Source organism: Schistocerca cancellata, chromosome 4 (assembly GCF_023864275.1).
Source record: "Schistocerca cancellata isolate TAMUIC-IGC-003103 chromosome 4, iqSchCanc2.1, whole genome shotgun sequence".
Lineage (NCBI taxonomy): Eukaryota > Metazoa > Arthropoda > Insecta > Orthoptera > Acrididae > Schistocerca > Schistocerca cancellata.
This window is the reverse complement of record NC_064629.1, coordinates 289,507,255-289,524,791: the sequence shown is the minus strand read 5'-3', so window position 1 is coordinate 289,524,791 and position 17,537 is coordinate 289,507,255.

The window sequence follows — 17,537 nt, the reverse complement described above, 5'->3', positions numbered from 1 at the left end:
AACGGTGACGCGCGATTTGAACAACATCCAAAATAAGGACTTTCCTGACAGGTTCAAATGACTGTATGAACGTTCTGTGTGTTGTACTGAAGTGGGGTAGGGGGAGGGGGAGGGGGGAGAAAATGTATAATATCTCAACCATTTAACCCTCTCATGGTTGATACGATACATATGTCCCAGTAAAGTAGACTGAAGAGCCAAAAACTGGTACACCTACCTAATATCGTGTATGCCCCTTGCGAGCACGCAGAAGTGCCGCAACACGACGTGGAATGGACTCGGCTAATGTCTGAAGTACTGCTGGAGGGAACTGACACCATGAACCCTGCAGGGCTGTCCGTAAATCCGTAGGAGTATGAGTAGGTGGAGTTCTCTTCTGAACAGCACGTTGCAAGGCATCCCAGATATGCCCCATAACGTTCATGTCTGGGGAGTTTGTTGGCTAGCGAAAGTGTTTAAACTCAGAAGAGTGTTCCTGAGGCCACTCTGTAGCAATTCTAGACGTGTGGGGTGCTGCATTGCCCTGCTGGAATTGCCAAAGTCCGTCCGAATGCCCAATGGACATGAATGGATTCAGGTGGTCAGACAGGATGCTTATGTACGTGTCACCTGTCAGAGTCGTATGTAGACGCATCAGGGGTCCCATATCACTCCAACTGCACACGCCCCACACCATTACAGAGCCTCCACCAGCTTGATCAGTCCCCTGCTGACATGCAGGGTCCATGGATTCATGAAGTTGTCTACATACCCGTACACGTCCATCCGCTTGATTCAGTTTGAAACGAGACGCGTCTGACCAAGCAACATGTTTCCAGTCATCATTAGTGTTGACGGGTCCAGGCGAGGCGTAAAGCTGTGTGTCATCCAGTCATCAAGGGCATACGAGTGGACCTTCGGCTCTGAAAGCCCATATCGATGATGTTTCGTTGAATGGTTCGCACACCGACACTTGTCGATGCCCCAGCATTGAAATCTGCAGCAACTGAACGATTCTCTTCAGTCGTCGTTGGTTCCGTTCTCGCAGGAGCTTTTACCGGCCGCAGAGATGTCTGAAATTTGACGTTTTGCCGGATTGGAGACATTCACGGTACATTCGTGGAATGGTCGTACGGAAAACTCCACTTCGTCGCTCCCTCGGAGATGCTGTGTTCCATTGCTCGTGCGGCAACTACAACACCACGTTGAAACTCACTTAATTATTGATAATCTGCCATTGTGGCAGCAGCAACCGATCTGAAAACTGCGCCAGACACTTGTTGTGTTATTTAGTCGTTGCCGACGGCAGCGCCGTATTCTGCCTGTTCACATATCTCTGTATTTGAATACGCATGCCTATGCCAGTTTTTTGGCTCTTCAGTGTGATATACAGTTTTCGCCGTTGGTTTGTCTGTCTGTCTAATGCTAGCATGTAGCGATTTGCTTTCGGAATTTGAAGAAAAATACTGCGGAACATGGGATGGGTATATAGAAGGCTGTGAGCGATCAAATGGGGTAACGTGTGTTAACATGTGGAACAGTGCGTTTGCTCCACGAAAATCATATTGAATCGCCAACATCTACATTGCAAGGATGTCTGAAGCTACTAATTGTGTTTTCTTATAAATTTTGAAACTTTGCAATACATCTCAGTAATTCTGCTAGTTTATACACTCCTGGAAATTGAAATAACAACACCGTGAATTCATTGTCCCAGGAAAGGGAAACTTTATTGACACATTCCTGGGGTCAGACACATCACATGATCACACTGACAGAACCACAGGCACATAGACACAGGCAACAGAGCATGCACAATGTCGGCACTAGTACAGTGTATATCCACCTTTCGCAGCAATGCAGGCTGCTATTCTCCCATGGAGGCGATCGTAGAGATGCTGGATGTAGTCCTGTGGAACGGCTTGCCATGCCATTTCCACCTGGCGCCTCAGTTGGACCAGCGTTCGTGCTGGACGTGCAGACCGCGTGAGACGACGCTTCATCCAGTCCCAAACATGCTCAATGGGGGACAGATCCGGAGATCTTGCTGGCCAGGGTAGTTGACTTACACCTTCTAGAGCACGTTGGGTGGCACGGGATACATGCGGACGTGCATTGTCCTGTTGGAACAGCAAGTTCCCTTGCCGGTCTAGGAATGGTAGAACGATGGGTTAGATGACGGTTTGGATGTACCGTGCACTATTCAGTGTCCCCTCGACGATCACCAGTGGTGTACGGCCAGTGTAGGAGATCGCTCCCCACACCATGATGCCGGGTGTTGGCCCTGTGTGCCTCGGTCGTATGCAGTCCTGATTGTGGCGCTCACCTGCACGGCGCCAAACACGCATACGACCATCATTGGCACCAAGGCAGAAGCGACTCTCATCGCTGAAGACGACACGTCTCCATTCGTCCCTCCATTCACGCCTGTCGCGACACCACTGGAGGCGGGCTGCACGATGTTGGGGCGTGAGCGGAAGACGGCCTAACGGTGTGCGGGACCGTAGCCCAGCTTCATGGAGACGGTTGCGAATGGTCCTCGCCGATACCCCAGGAGCAACAGTGTCCCTAATTTGCTGGGAAGTGGCGGTGCGGTCCCCTACGGCACTGCGTAGGATCCTACGGTCTTGGCGTGCATCCGTGCGTCGCTGCGGTCCGGTCCCAGGTCGACGGACACGTGCACCTTCCGCCGACCACTGGCGACAACATCGATGTACTGTGGAGACCTCACGCCCCACGTGTTGAGCAATTCGGCGGTACGTCCACCCGGCCTCCCGCATGCCCACTATACGCCCTCGCTCAAAGTCCGTCAACTGCACATACGGTTCACGTCCACGCTGTCGCGGCATGCTACCAGTGTTAAAGACTGCGATGGAGCTCCGTATGCCACGGCAAATTGGCTGACACTGACGGCGGCGGTGCACAAATGCTGCGCAGCTAGCGCCATTCGACGGCCAACACCGCGGTTCCTGGTGTGTCCGCTGTGCCGTGCGTGTGATCATTGCTTGTACAGCCCTCTCGCAGTGTCCGGAGCAAGTATGGTGGGTCTGACACACCGGTGTCAATGTGTTCTTTTTTCCATTTCCAGGAGTGTATATAATTTGTGTGTAGTGGGACATATATGCCCCGGAAAACTTCATAGAATGTGGAAAACATTCGTGTGTGGTATGTCAAAGCTATCTTAAAATGTTATGTTGAAAAGTTGTGACGATATTTCATGTTTTTCAAGCAAGGAGAAAAAAATGTGTTCTGGTGCTGATTTGTTATACTTTTTTCCATAATTGCCGTCCTGATAAAATCATTATAAAATTAAAAAAAGTTTGCTCTGAAAATCCTAGGTTCAGCTGAAAACATGGATCTAGTTAGGTTCGTGGGACAGACGTGTTCCATTTGACGTACTTCCAAAACGGGTCAGCTTAAAATTTTTTGGTAGTGAAAGTGTATTATTATTACGAAAGAAGACAGTTTTACACCACATATTTTTCAAATACGAGTATATGCAAGAAACATGTGCGTTATGAAAGGGCTAAACCACCAACAAAACATTTCTGTATTTTTTTATGAGTCCACTCTCGAAACATCTTAGACTGACCATACACTCAAACTTTTCGTCACAGAGGGTATCTCGTAACCTCATTTTCATTAAGTAATACTAGGCTGACAAACGGACCATCAGAGCTGTTAGTCACGGATTTCCATGAGTGTTAGGTTTAAAACTCCCTGGCAGATACGTGTTCAGTAAACTCGAAGTCTGGACCTCTGCCTTTCACAGGCAAGTTCTCTCCCGAGTGAGCCGCTCAAGCACGACTCACCACCCCCTGTCACAGCTTTACTTCTGCCAGTACCTCGGTCCCTACCTGATGTCTGCCAGGTAGGAGACGAGGTACTGGTAGAAGCTAGGCTGTGAGGACGGGTCGCGAGTCATGCGTGGGTAACTCAGTCGGTAGAGCACTTGGCTGCTAAAGACAAAGGTCCAGAGTTCGAGTTTCGATCCGGTACACAGTTTTAATCTACCGGGAAGTTTCATATCAGTGCACACGCCACTGCAGAGCGTAAATTTCGGTCTGGAGTCTTTGGTACATTGCAGAGGTGCGTGTCTTCGGTACCTGGGTTGCAGCATTTCATACGACGGACCGTAGTTTCCAAGAAAATCGATGTTGAAGTCTTACGCGTATCGCCTCTACCCTCAACGTTAGAAATGTTTCGAGCAGGCACGTATAGCGCAGCGGCTGAGATTATAGGCTGCCACGTTGGTAGCACGAATACAAATCCTACCCATCTACTTTTTCTTCCAGTTTCATCGCTTCGACGAAAGATTCCACAAAACTACATTCTTTAGTTATGCATCACTTTAGTGCGCCTGCTTTCACAGAAATAATAAAATTCTCATGATTTACATCGTAATTGATCGAAGAAAGAATAGTCTTATTTTGTACTCGTACATTAATGTGGATTTTCGTCTTATGACACGCAGTAGGTTACATTTACTAATGTTAAGAGATAACTGCCAGTCATTACACCACGCACTTATTTTCTGCAAATCCTCATTGATTCGTTGACAACTTTCGTGTGATACTACTTTCCTGTAGACTACAGCATCATCGGCAAACAGTCTAAGGCCGCTGTCAATACCATCAACCAGATCGTTTATGTAAATCGTAAAAAGCAGTGGACCTATTAGGCTGCCCTGGGGCACGCCTGAAGTTACGCTTGTTTCTGTTGAAGTCACCCCATTCAGGACGACATACTGCTCTCCGTGTATTAGAAAAATTTCTATCCAACCGCATATGTCATCGGATAGACCGTAAGCGCGCACTTTTTGGAGCAAGCGACAGTGCGGAACTGAGTCGAACGCCTTTCGAAAGTCAAGAAATATGGCATTAACCTGGGAGCCGCTATCTAGACCCTGTTGTATATCATGCACAAAGAGGGCCAGCTGCGTCTAGCATAACCGCTGTTTCCTAAAACCGTGCTGGTTTCTGCAGATGAGCTTCTCAGAGTCTAGAAAGGTCATTAGAAATGACTGTGTGAATGTACTATGTGTACCACGAAGATTAACTGGAATTACTGTAATTTCTAATGCCTTTGCTGTATACATGAGATTTTATACCATATCTGTAGTTACTCAGTTCTGTAACTAAATGGTTAATGTCCAAGAGCAACAAATTAAGAAAAAAAGAAAATAAGGCCGTCATCGTAGCGCAGCAGCTAGGGTTCGCTGCTACCACGCTGGCGGTACGCATCAAATCCTGCCCGTGTACGATGCTCCTTTTTCCTTCAATTTCATCGTACAGAATATCATTAAATAGCACACGTCTTGCAAATTATTTCAAAAATTTTCCATTTTCGTGGTAGTGATTTCATTAATATATCAATCATTGCACCAAAATTTCACCAAATGTATATACAGTCTGTTACAGAACAGATTACAGAATCATCTTAATTTCTGTCATTGCCTTTAGTGGAGGTGCGACCGAAACACAAATTTGTAGAGCACCACGCACTTTTAATGAAAGCTGCTCCGTCACAGGCTTATAGATTTTTCAGTAGTGATACCGGCGTGGCCGTGCGGTTCTAGGCGCTACAGTCTGGAACCGGCCGACCGCTACGGTCGCAGGTTCGAAACCTGCCTCGGGCAGACAGAACTACATGACTAGCATATGGACACTGGAGCAAATGCGCGTTTGAACAGAGCTAACTTGGAAATTTTACGCCCGTCTGTTTCGTAAACGGTGTGATGCGCAAGCCAGATAGGGCCGACAACTGCTGCAGAAGACTGCTGTGATCGCTTATACCGCGTTGAGAACACATTCCATATGCAAAAGTCGCATCGTTTCTGGGCGTTCAGCAGCTCGTTGAACTCAGAATGCTCAACGTTGACATTTGAAAGCACGGTCCGTGTGCCGACGGCTTAACTACGACTGTCGCACCATGGACAAACAGGACATATTGCGTGTTTTTCCATCACCGTAGCTGTTTGATTGCAGGTGGGCGAGCTCGTATTCCAAACGTTGTGTCTCATACTTGGGAAGGAAAATCGCGCGAGGGAAAAGAGCATGTGCTCGTCTAATCTGAGTGAAGAGCGAGACAGAGAGTGAGAGGAAGGAGAATATACACACATCAAAAAAAAGTTTTGCATCACTTCGCTTCCGAGAGTGCCGGAACCTGTACAGAAAATTGGAATAGAGATCACCATAAACATCATTTCCTCTCTTTTTACTGCTCATGAAAACCACACATTGCATGTTGTACCGCCATACAGCGGGACCTTCAGAGGTGGTGGTCCAGATTGCTGTACACACCGGTACTTCTAATACCCAGTAGCACGTCCTCTTGCGTTGATACATACCTGTACTCGTCGTGGCATACTATCCACAAGTTCATCAAGGCACTGTTGGTCCAGATTGTCCCACTCCTCAACGGCGATTCGGCGTAGATCCCTCAGAGTGGTTGGTGGTCACGTCGTCCATAAACAGCCCCTTTTAAATCTATCCCAGGCATGTTTGAAAGGATTCATGTCTCGAGAACATGCTGGCCACTCTAGTCGAGCGATATCGTTACGCTGAAGGAAGTCATTCACAAGATGTGCACGAGGGTGGCGCGAACTGTCGTCCATGAAGACGAATGCCCTGCCAATATGCTGCCGATATGATTGCACTATCCGTCGGAGAATGGCATTCACGTATCGTACAGCCGTTATGGTGCCTTCCATCACCACCAGCGGCGTACGTCGGCCCCAACATAATGCCACCCCAAGACAGCAGAGAACCTCCACCTTCCTGCACTCTCTGGACAGTGTGTCTAAGGCGTTCATCCTGATCAGGTTACCTCCAAACACGTCTCCGACGATTGCCTGGTTGAAGGAATATGTGACACTCATCCGTGAAGAGAACGTGATGCCATTCCTGAGCGGCCCATTCGGCATGTTGTTGGGCCCATCTGTACCGCGCTGCATGGTGTCGTGGTTGCAAAGATGGACCTCGCCATGGACGTCGAGGGTGAAGTTGGGCATCATGCAGCCTATTGTGTACAGTTTGAGTCATAACACGACGTCCTGTAGCTGCACGAAAAGCATTATTCAACATGGTGGCGTTGCTGTCAGGGTTCTTCCGAGCCATAATCCGTAGGTAGCGGTCATCAACTGCAGTAGTAGTGCTTGGGCGGCCTCAGCGAGGCATGTCATCGACAGTTCCTGTCTGTCTGTATCTCCTCCATGTCCGAACAACATCGCTTTGGTTCACTCCGAGACGCCTCGACACTTCCCTTGTTGAGAGCCCTTCCTGGCACAACGTGACAATGCGGACGCATTCTAACCGCCGTATTGACCGTCTAGGCGTGGTTGAACTACAGACAACACGAGCCGTGTACCTCCTTCCTGGTGGAATGACTGAAACTGATCGGATGTCGGACCCCCTCCATCTCATAGGCGCTGTTCATGCATGGTTGTTTACATCTTTGGGAGAGTTTAGCGACATCTCTGAACAGTTAATAGGACTGTGTCTGTGATACAATATCCACAGTCAACGTCTATCTGCAGGTGTTCTGGGAAGCGCGGTGACGCAAAACTGATTTCTGGCGTTCCCCAAGGTAGTGTTATAGGCCCTTTGGTGTTCCTTATCTATATAAACGATTTGGGAGACAATCTGAGCAGCCGTCTTCGGTTGTTTGCAGATGACTAATAAAGTCATCAGAAGATCAAAACAAACTGCAAAACGATTTAGAAAAGATATCTGAATGGCGCGAAAAGTGTCAGTTGACCCTAAATAACGAAAAGCGTGAGCTCATCCACATGAGTGCTAAAAGGAACTCGTTAAATTTCGGTCACACGATAAATCAGTCTAATCTAAAAGCCGTAAATTCAACTAAATACCTAGGTATTACAATTACGAACAATTTAAATTGGAAGGAACACATAGAAAATGTTGTGGGGAAGGCTAACCAAAGACTGCATTTTAATGGCAGGACACTGTAACAGACCTACTAAGGAGACTGCCTAAACTACGCTTGTCCATCCTCTTTTAGAATACTACTGCGCGGTGTGGGGTCCTTACCATATAGGACTGACGGAGTACATCGAAAAAGTTCAAAGAAATGCAGCACGTTTTGTATTATCCCAAAATATGGGAGAGAGTGTCACAGAAATGATACAGGATTTGGGCTGGATATCATTAAAAGAACGGCGTTTTTCGTTGCGACGGAATCTTCCACAAAATTCCAATCATCAACTTTCTCCTCCGAATGCAAAACATTTTGTTGACGCCGACCTACAAAAGGAGGAAGGTCACCACGATAAAATAAGGGAAATCAGAGCTCGTACGGAAAGATATAGGTGCTCATTCTTTCCGTGCGCTATACGAGATTGGAATAATAGAGAATTGTGAAGGTGGTTCGATGAACCCTCTGCCAGGCACTTAAATGTGATTTGCAGAGTACCCATATAGATGTAGATGTAGATGAAGAACTCTATTTTTCGTGTTAATTTAACTGTTTTCAATGGCTGAAAGAAGATAAAGGCATATTATGTACCGTAGATAAAGGCAGCAGATCAGCTTCATTCTGTTTTTAGTGTATACTATGAGTGAATTGTTCAGTTTTTAGTTTATTACTTTTATCAAAACTTTCTTCATATTTTATTATTTCACAGAAATGACAGCAGATATTCAATCTATGAAAGCAAATGAAGCAGTATACCTTGTTGCTACCTCAGTACTTGACTAGGGTTGGTGCCATTCTGCAATGATAGCGAGAAACTACCGTATAGAACAAGTGGGGGCAACTCTTAACACTGCTCGCACTGACCTACCTCTGGCCACGATACCCGGGAAACACAAACATTATTGTCTCAGCAGTGCTGTACCATTTCTTACATGCCCTGTGTTTGTTGTTCGTTTTTGTCGGCTTTTCTACTGAAATAGCACTGATAGCTTCTCCCATTTTCTACAATAATACAAATTTTACGAATAAAAATTATTCCCTTTTTTAAAAAAATGAGCATTTAAAAAACAAAAAAATTTTTACTGCTGCAATGGTTAACTGATATTTTGCTTTTTCACTCAGTCACTCAGTTACTAGTGAAAAATACACTACTGGCCATCAAAATTGCTACACCACGAAGATGACGTGCTACAGACGCGAAATTTAACCGACAGGAAGAAGATGCTGTGATATGCAAATGATTACCTTTTCAGAGCATCCACACAAGGTTGGCGCCGGTGGCGACACCTACAACGTGCTGACATGAGGAAAGTTTCCATCCGATTTCTCATACACAAACAGCCGTTGACCGGCGTTGCCTGGTGAAACGTTGTTGTGATGCCTCGTGTAAGGAGGAGAAATGCGTACCATCACGTTTCCGACTTTGATAAAGGTCGGATTGTAGCCTATCGCGACTGCGATTTATCGTGTCGCGACATTGCTGCTTGCGTTGGTCGAGATCCAATGACTGGCTACGGTTACCCTTGACGCTGCATCACAGACAGTAGCGCCTGCGAATGTGTACTCAACGACGAACCTGGGTGCACGAATGGCAAAACGTCATTTTTTCGGATGAATCCAGGTTCTGTTTACAGCATCATGATGGTCGCATCCGTGTTTGGCGACATCGTGGTGAACGCACATTGGAAGCGTGTATTCGTCATCGCCATACTGGCGTATCACCCGGCGTGATGGTATGGGGTGCCATTGGTTGCACGTCTCGGTCACCTCTTGTTCGCATTGACGGCACTTTAAACAGGATGTGTTACCACCCGTGGCTCTACCGTTCATTCGATCCCAGCGAAACACTACATTTCAGCAGGATAATGCACGACCGCACGTTGCAGGTCAGTATGGGCCTTTCTGGATACAGAAAATGTTCCAATGCTGCCCTGGCCAGCGCATTCTCCAGGTCTCTCACCAATTGAAAACGTCTGGTCAATGGTGGCGGAGCAACTGGCTCGTCACAATACGCCAGTCAGTGCTCTTGATGAACTGTGGTATCGTGTTAGAGGTGCATGGGCAGCTGTACCTGTACACGCCATCCAAGATCTGTTTGACTCAATGCCCAGGCGTATCAAGGCCGTTACTACGGTCAGAGGTGGTTGTTCTGAGTACTGATTTCTCAGGATCTATGCACCCAAATTGCGTGAAAATGTAATCACATGTCAGTTCTAGTAGATTATATTTGTCCAATGAATGCCCGTTTATCATCTGCATTTCTTCTTTGTGTAGCAATTTTAATGGCCAGAAGTGTAGAAAAACACCTGTTACAACCGAGATCAAACAAATACCGAAAAATACCCGTCACTAATAGCTAAACAACAGTATCGTTTTTAAACAATCGGGTTTTCCCATCTCTTAGATGTGTGTTACAGAAGCTGGTTTTTTGATAGGACAGACTGGCTGCATTTAACCAATCTTTGGACTGAAGATCGCACAAACAATATGTCAAAGTGAAGTTTAAAGAAGTTAAGTTAAAACAATTACCAGTGTAGGTCTACTCTACCTTCAATAACAGCAGCGCCAGCTAACGAGGTAATGACAAAAATACATTCAAATAAAAGTTATTTTTTAGCATAGAATCGTTATACACAATAAAACTAGGAGTTATCATAATTTCTAAAATGACGTCGGTAGCATTTTGACCAATGGCAGCACAAGCTGAGATTGTTACAGTTCGCGGCAAGTTTCATGCGAAACAGCTTTCCCGAATGATTTGGAGGCATTTTTCTGCAAATATTAGGGTGGTACTCCCTGTATACTTGATAACTTCCCCAAACGTGGGCTGGAAATAGGATAGTCGATAGATGAAACCTCCTTTCTGCCGCAGTTGGAGGCGACGGTCCTGGAATTCGCAGTGAGAGCCAGGCTACAAAACGCTATTGCTGCCGGGTTCTCAGCAGGCGCATACACACACACACGAGCGCACGCACAAAGTCGACCGACCTTTGACATTTTAAAAAGGCAAAAGTATTTTGTCGGTGATCGACGTGCGCGCTGTCGGTCAGTGAGGCGCTGTGTTTTTTTTATTTCTGCGGCGCACTACACAGCACAGCGCCTCATCAAATATTCATACCGCAGCCGTGGACGTACCGGGGTCCTCGGCACCATACCGCCTTCACACAGCGAGTCAAACACACGCGTAGCGGAACAGAAGCTAACCTTCACAAGACAACGACAACGAACTGCTTACGTTACATGAATTCGCGATTGCGAATGAGGACGACCATCATCAGTAGAATCAGAATAACACAGGCGCTGCAGTATCGCGCGAACTGTTTAGTCTGATAAAGATAGCTCGAGGAACATCTGCGGCCCTACAGTTAATCACAAAACGACAAACCACACAAAATAATGTACGAATGTTCGGTCTCGGGCCAGTATGGATTAATAAAATCTTCTCGGGCTTCCAGTCGCGCAAGGTGGTTAAACTCCCGCCTGACCCTGCTGGAAGCCCGAAGAGATTGTATTAAATCGCATAAAATAGAATTAAGAAGTGCCAATAGAGAGAAATTTTTCAAAACTGTGAAGGAAAAAACAAGTGAAAGTCATTCCAGCAATAGTATGCAGAGGTGGCAGGGTAATTTAAAATACAGGTTTAAAAAATGTAATTTTAAAATTTTTCGCAACATAACCTTCATTATCACACTAAGCAACCAATACAATAAGAAATTGACAAAAAATAAACGATCAGTTGTTTTAAAGTTGTGGTTTCTCTTTGGAACCACTGAGACATACAGTGAACCACCCATCATTTCATGAGATTATATTTGAAAGCATTTTCGGTTTTTTCCTAGACACAATCTCACATCTCGGAACTTGCATAAACTCATAATGCCCAAATGGCTCTGAGCACTATGCGACTTAACTTCTGAGGTCATCAGTCACCTAGAACTCAGAACTAATTAAACCTAACTAACCTAAGGACATCACACACATCCATGCCCGAGGCAGGATTCGAACCTGCGACCGTAGCGGTCGCTCGGCTCCAGACTGTAGCGCCTAGAACCGCACGGCCACTCCGACCGGCTCATAATGCCTAAAATAAATTACAGTCCTAAATAACAAGCAATAATAGGCCTGAAATTTAATAAATTTATGTCAAAAGTACATCCTGCTCCACTGGTTTCATTTCGAAACGACTCATACACGGTGAAAATTATTGAACTAAATAAGAAAACGTAAATTAGTTACAAACTACTTTATTCACTTTATTCAACTTTTAAACGTCACTACAGATATTCGGATGTAGGTTGCGATATGTTCGTTATGCCTGCCGTCATTGGCGATGATGTGGCGCAGACGAATAACGAAATTCTGCACAACCCGCTGAAGTGTCAGAACATCGATGCTGTCAATGAACTCCTGAATGGCTGTTCTCAGCGCAGCAACGGTTTCGGGTTGTTGCTGTACACCTTGTCTTTAATATATCCCCACAAAAAGGAGTCTCATGTGTTCAGATCCCGAGAATATGAAGGCCAATCGAGGCCCATGCCAACGGTCTCTGGGTACCCCACAGCCAGAATGCCCGTCCCAAAAGTGCTCCTAGAGGACATCAGATACTCTCCTACTTCGAGGGGTCGAGCTCCGTCTTGCATGTACCACATCTTGTCGGAATCAGGGTCACTTTGGGTAACAGGGAAATGAAATCGTCTTCCAAAACCTTCACGTACCGTTCGGTAGTCACCGTGCCAGCAAGGAATATCGCACTGATTATTCCTTGACTGGACATTGCACACCACACAGTCACCGGTTGAGGGTGGGGAGATGTAGTAAAAAGTATGTCTTATTTGGGCAGCGAGCACAGGTCTGGTGGTTAACGGATTAATGTACACCACACTCTCGGCATGTTCAGAATAAGCAAGGATCGTTAAAGCAGGCGGATTCAATAAGCCCTTTTTGACCTAAGCATTGTTCCCCAAAGTCAACCCCTAAATGAAATGTGAAATGTTCCGCAGCTCCATCATGTTGGAGCTTCTTCCAGGAGTCCCATTGAATCGGTATCAAGAAACTGGTGTCAGTCTGTTCTAGTTACACACGCCAGAAGGTGACGCTATAAGATGAATATCAACAAAAACAAAACAAGGGTAATGGAATGTAGTAGAATTAAATCAGGTGATGCTCAGGGAGACACTAAAATTAATAGATGGGTTTTGCTGTTTGGCTAGCAAAATAACTGATGATGGCAGAAGAGAACGTAAAATGTATATTGGCAATGGCAAAAAAAGCGTTTCTGAAGAAGAGGAATTTGTTGACATCAGACATAAACTTAAGTGTTAATAAGCCGTTTATGAGGGTATTTTTCTCTTGAGTAGCCATTTACGGAAGTGAAAGATGAACGGCAAACAGTTTGGACAAGAAGAGAATACAGGTTTATGAAATGTGGTGCTATAAAGAATGCTGAAGATTGGAGGAGTAGATCGTGTAACTAATGATGAGGCACTGAAAAGAATTAGGGAAAAAAAAATTTGTGGCACAAATTCACTGAAAGAAGTGGTCTGTTGATAGGACACATTCTGAAATACCAAGGGAACACCAGGTTAGTATTGGAGGGAAGTGTGGGGGTAAAAATCGTAGAGGGAGACCAAGAGATGACTACAGAAAGATGTAGGCTGGAGTATTTATGCGGGGATAAAGCGGCTTGTACGGGATAAAGTAGCACGGAGAGCTGTATCAAACCAATCTTCGGACTGAATACCACAATAGCAGCAGAAGGTGGCTGCCAACGATTACAGTCCAAATGAGCACAAACAACTTTCGTAGGCGAGATATCCCAACAGTCACACGTCTGTTCTTATAGTCCTAGATGCAGTTGTTACGATTTTTAAAATAATTCATGCGTAAAGCAGGCCTCATATGTGAATCATAAATGTTTGGAGAGCAGCGTTTTTAGCATTTTAATGAAGAAAGAACTCCACAAATTCAATACCAGGTGTGACATCGAGTGATCTTTGTGTCTGCTGGTGTTATCGTTATAGGTTATACTCTTGTCATCTCTATCTAATAATTACGTGACCTGTGTCCAATAATACGTATCGCATCAGGCGTACTGGCTATAAATGGGCAAGTACACTTCTGTAGTAGATAACGTATGCCTACGGAGCTGTGTGGTCAGAGTAGCGGGTTGCCATTACGAGGAGCCGGGTTCGATTCTCGGTACTGTCAGATATTTTTTTTTTTTTTTTGGTGAGAGGACTGGAATAGGATGCACCCAGCCTCATTTGAGGAGCTACTTTACCGAGTAGTAGCGGCTGTAGAAACTGAAACGTCCTGGAGAGCGCTGTGCTGAACCCATGCCACTCTAGGAAGAGTGTACGAGTGATATCGCCTGTCAACACCAGTCCTTCATTTTTCTTCCGTCGACGCAGCTTCCTTAATATGGGTGCGAAGAATCTCAGTGTGCAGTGAACCAGGTAGGGATGGCTGCAACTTTATGGTATACCAGTGTCTGGCTGCCACATTGAGGGTGATCTGTTCCACTCTAGAACGTCGAATGCCGTCTACTTCTGCCGATGCCGGCCGAAGTGGCCGAGCGGTTCTAGGCGCTACAGTCTGGAACCGCGCGACCGCTACGGTCGCAGGTTCGAATCCTGCCTCGGGCATGGATGTGTGTGATGTCCTTAGGTTAGTTACGTTTAAGTAGTTCTAAGTTCTAGGGGACTGATGACCTCAGATGTTACGTCCCATAGTGCTCAGAGCCATTTGAACCATTTGAAATTTTGTCATGTGACATAAAAATGGTGGGTATTCCCTCTCAGTCAAAGGGAGCTCAAGAAAACCCGTCGGACAACTACTTTCGCGTCTCCTTCCTTTATCATATTATGAATCCTGCAGCCTGAGTCCCCCCCCCCTCCCCCTCAATCATTCGAGGTCTAAACTTCATAGTGAGAGGATGGCTTAGAGGCAGCACCACTAGGCACAAGAGGAATAAGACTGGTAGTAAGTATGTAATGTTGTTGCTGTTGTGGTCTTCAGTCCTGAGACTGGTTTGATGCAGCTCTCCATGCTACCCTATCCTGTGCAAGCTTCTTCATCTCCCAGTACCTACTGCAACCTACATCCTTCTGAATCCGCTTAGTGTATTCATCATTTGGTCTCCCTCTACGATTTTTACCCTCCACGCTGCCATCCAATACTAAATTGGTGATCCCTTGATGCCTCAGAACATGTCCTACCAACCGATCCCTTCTTCTAGTCAAGTTGTGCCACAAACTTCAAGTATGTAATAACAGTAATATAATTATTACTATTGTTATTAAAATATATATTCGGATATATACTTATCCTTTGAAATTGTTCCAGTAGCGTGATGCCCCCCTCCCCCCTGAACCAGTGTTAGTGAACTTCTGGATGAGACCACCACATACCACTGCTGCAGCAGCGGCCCGCCAATGGGATTATCGAACGTAGTGTCTTTCAACTATAATGTACCACTGCCACAGCAGGCGCCTTCGCTCAATAATACTGTACCACCACCGCAGCCGCAACAGCAGCACCAGTTGTCACAGCTCGCAGAACCACAGACGAGTCCCGCATCACGAGTACTACTGCTCACAAGCACTTATGACGTCACTGTTTGTGGATCTAAATGAGTAAATGTGGATTTGGATCTGGAAAATAATTTTGCTGTGGTTATGGAAGTTGAAACGTACAACGCGTTGAATTTAAAGTTCAATATTCATGGTGCAAGTGGGAATATATGAACAGTATGATGGGTCATGTAAAGAATAAAATGACTGACGAGTGTGATCCTTCCCATAAACCTACTGACATTCGGATACTAGGCTGTAACGTCACTATAGTTAATATGCACAGCGAGGCCATGCTAGAATTAACTTTGTGGTTTCCGAATATACAGGGTGGTCAGAAATTCCTGTTACAAACATCCAGGACTTGTAGAGGGTAGTGAGTACAGAAAATTTTGAATAGGAACACATGTCCGGAATCGTATCGTTTCTGTTCTACAGTTTCAGTTCAGATGTGTAGCTCGTCAACGTCTGCTTCGGGCTGTCTTGGTCTACATACGACACGTAATGGACCCGTTCTTGGAAGCTGTGCCATTGAATGTCCGTCAAGAAATGTCGTTTCAGCATGATGGAGCACCACCTCACATTTCACTGGCTGTCCGGAGACATCTTAAGAGACGGCATGGTGAAAGATGGATAGGCCGTGGTGGTCCAACCGCGTGGCCGTCACGATCGCCGGATTTAACCCCTATGGATTACTTCTTGTGGGATCGTATGAAGAGACTAATTTATAAGACACCTGTAGAGACAGAGGAAGATCTGCTGGCACGAGTTCTGGCCACTGCACAAGACACTGAAGAGACACCAGGTGGGCTGGACAGAGTGTAACAATATTGGTGGTTGCCACATAGAGCTGTTGTTGTCGACTAATGTAAACCATAAGGTGTAAGTTGTAATGCAAACGCGTAAGTAATAACGGAAGGAGTCAGTATTCGTTTCAAATGGACTGCAACAATTGCACTGGGTCACGCCTAAGTACATTCCTCACGTCGGTGTGGATGAGATAATCATCTGCATTGAAACTGTCGTAGAACGGAAACGATACGTTTCCGGACATGGGTTCCTATTCAAAATGTTATGTACTACCCTCTACATGTCCTAGAAGTTTGTGACGGGAATTTCCGACCACCCTGTATCCTTAACATATTCGAGTGTTGTGAAATTCCGGCCGCCGGAGTGGCCGAGCGGTTCTAGGCGCTACAGTCTAGAACCGCGCGACCGCTACGGTCGCAGGTTTGAATCCTGCCTCGAGCATGGCTGTGTGTGATGTCCTTAGGTTAGTTAGGTTCAAGTAGTTCTAAGTTCTAGGGGACTGATGACCTCAGAAGTTAAGTCCCATAGTGCTCAGAGCCATTCGAACCATCTTGTTGTGAAATTAGATTATATGTACAGTGCAGTAACGGCCGATACATAAAGATTGTGTCATTGGCACTGGCATGAAAGAGCTACCTACTATGAGTTTGTACACTATTTGAGCAAAAATACTGTTACAGCGGGCCAAGAGGAGCAGTGTATAAATGCCTATGCGAAAATATATAACTGTAGAACGCGTTAAGACAGTAGAGGTAAAGAGTTCACAGATGCAATTCCTATGTTGGTAATAATACTGGCGTGAACAGCATATGGGCCGAGTTAAAAGCCTACAGACTATAACTATTTTGAAAATTCAGTGCTGCCAGTATGCAATGTATCTAAATAGTGAATCAAGCACGATGTGTGCAAAGAGCTGCTGTCGTTTCAGCCAAAGCACCCTCCCCTCCCCCACGCACCCACCCGGCCACGTCCTATTCAACAACCCATTAAAAGACTATATAGCTTTCTCATGCTCGCTGTCTCTGCCGGCTCCGGGCCGCCCCGCTATCGCCACCGCCCCCACCCCCGCCGCTGCTGTCCCGGTAATGCCATTACCCCTCCCCCTCCGGCTGCCACACGCTGGATCACTGCCGCCTCCGGACTGCCGCCAGTCGCCGAGTCGATCAGCACTGAATGAGTGCCAGATACGAAGCGCCCGTCGAGGCATCCGCAGCCAGTCGGTTTATCGGGTCTCTGATACAA